This window comes from Manduca sexta, unplaced genomic scaffold (genome assembly GCF_014839805.1).
Source record: "Manduca sexta isolate Smith_Timp_Sample1 unplaced genomic scaffold, JHU_Msex_v1.0 HiC_scaffold_3295, whole genome shotgun sequence".
Classification (NCBI taxonomy): Eukaryota; Metazoa; Arthropoda; class Insecta; order Lepidoptera; family Sphingidae; genus Manduca; species Manduca sexta.
Genome location: NW_023594347.1, coordinates 1 through 5,748, shown reverse-complemented (window position 1 = coordinate 5,748; position 5,748 = coordinate 1). Strand labels below are relative to the sequence as shown.

Below are 5,748 nucleotides of genomic sequence, written 5' to 3'. Positions count from 1 at the left end.
AGCCCTGTATTATATACTTGCCCACTTCTGAGCACGGGCCTCCTCTACTACTGAGAGGAATTAGGCCTTAGTCCACCACACCACACCTTCGAAATTCCTTATAGAGAACTTCTCAGATGTGCAGGTTTCCTCACGATGTTTTCCTTCACCCCTAAAGAGAACGATAAATTCACAAAGAATACACACATGATTTTAGAAAAGTCAGAGGTGTGTGCCCTTGGGATTTGAATCCCCGGACATTCGTCTTGGCAGTCCGTTCCACACCCAACTAGGCTATCGCTGCTTAAATTAATAAACATTAAATTATTTGAATAAAATATTATTATTTTATTTATATTGCTTTTTATGATTATTTTTATTTGCAACAGGGAACCGATGGGAACCGGCTTGTATGGGCACTTCGCCAATAATAGCTTCCATTTCAATACCATATTTCAATACCATTCCATTTCAATACTAATCGTAGTGTCGGAGGTGTCAACAACTTTTAAAGAAATAAAAGAAATGCTCCGTTTTCAGCTGATTATGATCTTGTGCTAGGAGATAAGTTGCTACAATAATGTTATTCGCATACGTTTTATATGAATTTCGACAAAACCAGGACGTCGTATGCTATACCTAGTATAATCAATTATTTGAAAATAGTATGGCAAACAATTTTGGAAAAAAAAATCAGCTGGTGTATACAGTACAGTATCCAGAGGCGAAATAAGTTATTATTTTCGTTATCACTTTGTAATCTCTGTCTTACATACATAGGATCACGCCGCAGTTAGCAGCGGTAATGAATTATCAAATAAAAAATCATCAGAGAAATATGATATTTTTATTGATAGTACATTCAGTAGCAGGAGAGCGGAGATCGGTCAGTCGGGCGGCTTCAGTCGAGGAGGGCGCGCGGGCGGCGGCGGTTGCGGCGGCGGCGGCGGCGACGGCGGCGGCGTCTGCGACCGCGGCGCCGGCCTCTCACTAGAACAACACTGAGACATGTGCGCCTTTACACACCACTGCACGCACCGGCGTTCCTCACGGATTATCGAAACATTTTACAACACCATCAACTTTTTCCCATTATTATTTAAATATCTGCACCGCACAAATCTACTGGCATCATAATTTGACGGGCCTTGGTGATTATTTGGCATGGTTGATCAATGTAACTCACCGCTGAGCGTGGAGTTGCCGAAGCTGCCGAAGAGACTGGCGAGCGCGTTGAGCTTGTCGAGCTTGTGCTGCACGTGCGACAGCGCCAGCAGCTCCAGCAGCGACGTGCCGTTGTTTAGCCCGCCGCTGCATCACACACAAATTTACAGCGTTATTCGTATTCTAGGCCATTGATGTCATTGTCTAGTAAACAATGCCAGTAATGTTTCACACACAGAGCAGCTTCATTAAATGCCTACATAACGCTGGGCAATATTATACTCGTAAGTATTAGAATTAATGATCGTTGGAACCTTTATGAAACTGATTCATGTTATGATTTATCATCGTTAAGATCATAAATAACTGATTTCAACGATAATTCAGTACATTAAATAATTATTACCATATTATAGGATCTTGCCAGATAATGTTAACATTGTTGAAACCTGTTGGGTTTTTTACTATCGAATTAACTCAAGCTGTTTGTCACATGAACGCAAGTATGTATGTTTACCTCAGAAGCAGAGGCGCGAGGAAGGGTTTCGACTCGCCGCCCGGCCCGCACCACTGAAACACACATCGTCATACATCAGCACACACTGTAGTATAGAACATCTTTAAAGTAGCGACTGGACCTGACAAGAGCCGATGCCACAAGTTCGGTCACATCCATGTAAATATTTGTGGGATCTGTAATATTGACTTGGATGTAGGTGTTATAGGATCGGAAGGTTTTCGCGGTTCCTGCAAACTTATTTTTACAAATATTTTCTTGCGATTCAGTTCATTTACTAGTTTTTGGCTTCTCCTATGGGTAAACCTATGGATTATAATGTAATATTTTAAGAAACGAAACGTTATAAAATGTTTGCAATGTCTTTCTTTCTTCATTGAAAAAAATTGACATGCAGCATTCATTAATTATTTTCTTTTCACCTGTAATAAGTAAATGCTAAGATCTTTGAATTTTGTGAACACATTGCATTTATCATCAGAGATATTCTATAAAGAAGCTGCATATTTTCGGTTAACTGGTGAGTTGCCTTTTTTATACATCTGAATGACGAGACGCGGCACGAACCCACAGTAACCATAGCATTACAACTTATGAATATAAAGCACCGCATGTCACCGAACTGTACTCTTCGTACTTAATCAATGGATGGTATTATATTGATTACAATATATTTCAAAGAGAACACTGTCGACTGCCTCGTTGGCGTATTGCGTGCGCTGTACGACACCGCTATGAGATCCTGGATTCGTATCCCGTGCCGGGTAAAGTGATATTTGGGGGATTTTATTCAATATTACCCCAGTTTGAATTTTTCGTGATAGGTTCGTCTCCTAAAACCGTGGGACGTAGCACACACGTCGAAAAGTCGCCCTGTTTGCGCACCACTGCTTAACGTTTCGGAAATAAAAGCGTGATGTGTGTTTGTTTTTGTATTCACCGTCAATGCAACAGTACATACTCAGTTTGACGGCAGAAGTAGGTGGCAGTTCTTTGAATATCTGAAAGACTTGTAAACGTTAACGCGTGCGAGAATAGTGCCAACATTGCCAATGTACAGACGTGTTAACTTTTTTAAGCATTAATTGCGTCCTATTATTGTATAGCAGTGACAGATGCGTCTAAATACAGCTTAATACTCACAAACAGTAGCACGAGTGCGAGCGGCGAGAGCGCGGCGAGGGCGGCGCGGCACAGCATGGTGGCGACGGTCGCAGGCCGGGAGTCGCGCCGGCTCTTATACCGCGCGCCGCCCGCCGCATTACCATCACAAACGCGCCGGAGTCACGCGATTCCGCCGGCGGCCTCGCACCCCACACGCGCCGCACGACCGGAGAAGGACGCCCAGCAACTGGGTTACTTATGGTCAACAATGTACCAACAAAGTAACAAATATCTCTTGACGACCTAGCCCGCCTCTTGTATATGGGAAACCTATCATTCATGCTGGAATTGTTTGTATTTCTTCACTTAAGAGATTACTTTAGACAGGCGACCAATTTGCTAGTTTGTCGGCCTACGCTATAAAAAAGAAAAAGCATATGCAATTACTAGGCGACAGAAGCATCAACACAGAGCCACCCTCGGTCGCCGGTTAGCGAAGGTCGTTGCATTGGTTGCTGCCTGCTGGAGATCAGACAGTGGCGATGCGTAGGGTACGTGTGTGCGCAGGGGTGCGGAGGGTCCAAGGGTGCGCGGGGCGAGGGGCACTGCCGCCGCTGTCAGTAGCGCCGCGGCGAGCGCAGCGAGTACGGCGCTATTGCGCGAGTGAAGTGTTTGTGTGCATTCGTGCTCCGTGCGCGAGCCCCGGTGAGTGAACACGCCACACTTCCGATTATGCCTTCACTACTCACAGACTCGCACTGAATGATGTGATCCTCGACTCGTACACGTGTTCACAGAGAGTTAAACACCATGATAAACTTCGAAATTCACTCAAACAAGTTTTGAATTATTTCTAAGGATTTATTTTTAATGTAATGGATATCTTAATAATTTATGATACGGAAAAGCGTTGTTTATTTAAAAAAATGGATCCTGATTGGTAATAAAATATACCTACGTTGTGCATAGTGCAGCTTCTTCGTGGATATAAATAATATCGTAGATCAGTAGTAATACACGAAGTTGATCAAAATGTTGTGTTGTAGGAATGCGAGCTGCCACGAGCTAATAAGTGCACATTGTACTTCACAAATGATGGCTGTGTCCGTCGTTACCAGTGCAAGAGTCCTATATTAAAAGTTATCTAAAATACTGTAATGTAGTGAAATAACTTTCAATTATTTTTTATGATTACCCTTACGTCCAAGTTCACAATGAAACTTTGTCTTTGTAATAAAAGTAGATAATAAAGAGTCAGTATGTAAATAAACCATATTAAGTGTTCCCCCCTCTGTGATCACACCTTGAGAAGCACTCTTAAGCACAACTCCAGAGGGACGTTTACTGTGTATTTAAAAACACTATTGCATAACTGGTTCATTTGTTTTTGAATGCTTATTATTAAAATAGTTTTTCATTTTGCGAAACTCTTAAAACTAACTACCTACTAGTTTTAGCTCGAGAATTAGTCATCACAATAACAAATTCTCTTATGTATGGAGTTCGTCGTGAAAGGATCTCATTCAGTTTGTTATCCATATTTTCGAATGGTCTCCCATAGTACATTCATAATTATTCATAAAGCCTCTGCGTGGGTCAGACCATGGAACAAGCTATATATCATAGTTGCGATTTTACAATAGCTACTGTTCACTCGGACCGAATCCCTCATAGTTTCCGTAAAAGTTAGCTTTGTACTTCTTATAATTCCTTTTGTATTGTTTGTGTGGCCGGTTGTTATCATTTAGAGACGCAATAGCTCATGTGTCAGCTATCTGCTACAAATATATCTATGTAAGTCGACACATCGGCTGCATACACATTGCAGTATCCGTGCACAGAACACCATCACTATGATGGAAACTATATCGAAAAATGAAAAGCTTATTGTATTTATTATTGTCCCTGTATATTTTAAATACTATCACATTTAGTTTGGAGCAGAATGCAAAAAATTCAATACAAATGCCCACAATACGCAGCTAGAGAGTTAAGTACATTTTATTTGTAAAATTATGATTTCGCTATTCTCATTCGTCAGCTCAACTCGATGTGAGTTACCTTCCATAGGTACTGAAAACAAATAAGAATTTAAAATAAACTAGTTTATCTTGACTTTGTACAAACAATAGAAACATATCAAAATTTATCGAGCTAAGTTATCAAAATAAGAAAACAGCATTCAGACCCAGTTTAACTCGATATTTAGGTGACAAAGCCCGTCACGGGAGTAATTCCGCGCCGCGTCAGCTCCGATACTTAAATGCTGGTCGGCAGATAAATATAGTTAGATTTTAACCTTCAATTACTTAACCAATGGATGGAGACAATCGACTTGTCGTCTATTGGTCGGTAAAGAATGTAGAAAAGTAAATCGAGGAGAGTGACGAACCACAATAACATACCTTCGAGTGTCAGTGGATAAATTAAATTGACTGATTTGATAATTAAACGTAAACAGAGCTTAACCATTTATGAGGAAGTCCACCCATCACCCGGTTGCAATCCTGACCCCTCACTGATACAATGCCAGAGTGATGCATTGTTCTGTTGTTCTGTTATCGAGCGGCGGACGGCGCGGCGCGGTGCGTGCGGTGTCTCGCACCCCTGCCTGTCAATACGTGAAATTACCAATACCCAGAACATTTGATTTATTAATTATTTCTTGCAAGCACTAGCGATAGTTTTCTTGCTTTATAATAATTTATAATTATATAATTATATAATTTATATTATATAATTAAGTATATAATTTATAATTCGTAAATAATAGCGAGCTGATGCAAATTTGTTAACATTGGAAATCTTCGTTTATAAAAATAATACTAATTAGAATGTAGGAAAGGAATTGCTTCGAAGGAAAAAAATTTACGAAAGCAAATAGTGTGCAATACGAGTGACGCCAGCTGGCTCGCGTATATGAGACGTTCTCTAGCGGGAGCGGGCGCGACGTGTACGTATACGATAAGAGCCCGCGCCGTGGC

The 5,748-nt window shown here is 41.0% G+C and overlaps 1 long non-coding RNA gene across 1 annotated transcript; it reads right to left on the bottom strand.

Annotated features, from left to right (window-relative positions):
* Positions 1–1,173: 1,173 nt before the first annotated feature.
* On the bottom strand, positions 1,174–2,899 carry LOC119192869. Its single transcript, XR_005113768.1, has 3 exons — positions 2,804–2,899; positions 1,661–1,713; positions 1,174–1,290 (listed from the first exon to the last, which is right to left on the bottom strand). It is a non-coding gene; the product is annotated as an uncharacterized LOC119192869 (long non-coding RNA).
* Between the last annotated feature and the right edge of the window lie 2,849 nt (positions 2,900–5,748).